Source organism: Chrysochloris asiatica, unplaced genomic scaffold, assembly GCF_000296735.1.
Source record: "Chrysochloris asiatica unplaced genomic scaffold, ChrAsi1.0 scaffold00032, whole genome shotgun sequence".
Classification (NCBI taxonomy): Eukaryota; Metazoa; Chordata; class Mammalia; order Afrosoricida; family Chrysochloridae; genus Chrysochloris; species Chrysochloris asiatica.
This window is the reverse complement of record NW_006408550.1, coordinates 13,337,979-13,338,811: the sequence shown is the minus strand read 5'-3', so window position 1 is coordinate 13,338,811 and position 833 is coordinate 13,337,979.

Genomic DNA, 833 nt, shown 5'->3' with positions numbered 1-833 from the left:
ACAGACCGGGAAAATGGACTAATAACTAAAATTTATAGGAAATTACAAAACCTCCATAAGAAAAAGATAATACAGGAAAACAAATGGGCACAGGACATGAACGGACACTTTGCCAAGGAAGATAGCTAGGCAGTCAACAAATATGAGAAATGTTCACGATCACTAGTCATTGCTATTGAGTGCCATCGAGTTGGTTCTGAGCCATAGTGACACTATATAGGGTTTCTGAGGATTGACTGGTGAGTTTGAACCACCAACCTTGTCGCTCAAACCTACTTTGCAACCCAGCACATTAAACCACAGCACCACACCAGGACTCCATTGGAGAGATGCAAATCAAACCAACAATGAGGTATCTATCTCTCACCAGCATTAACAATGACGTAAAACAACAACAACAACAACAACAAAAAACTGGTGAAAATGCAGAGAGATTGTGACTCTCCTACATTGCTGGTGACACTGTAAAATAGTTCAGGCACTCTGGAGACCAGTATGGCAATGCTTCAGAAAGTTGGAAATAGAAATACCTGATGATCTAGCAATCTCTCTACTTGGTATATAGCCACAAGAAATATGAGCGAGCCAGGGCTTAAGTAGCTACATGCACACTGATGTTCATTGCAGCACTGTTCACAATAGAAAGAAAATGGAGATAGCCTAAGTGCCCAACAGTATAAAAATGGATGAACTGGTACATACACACAATGAAATACTTTGCAATACTGAAGAATGATGATGAATCTGTGAAACACCTAACTTGGAGGACATTTATGCTGAGTGAAATTAGTCAATCGCACAAAGAAAAATATCTTATGAGACCATCATTGTAA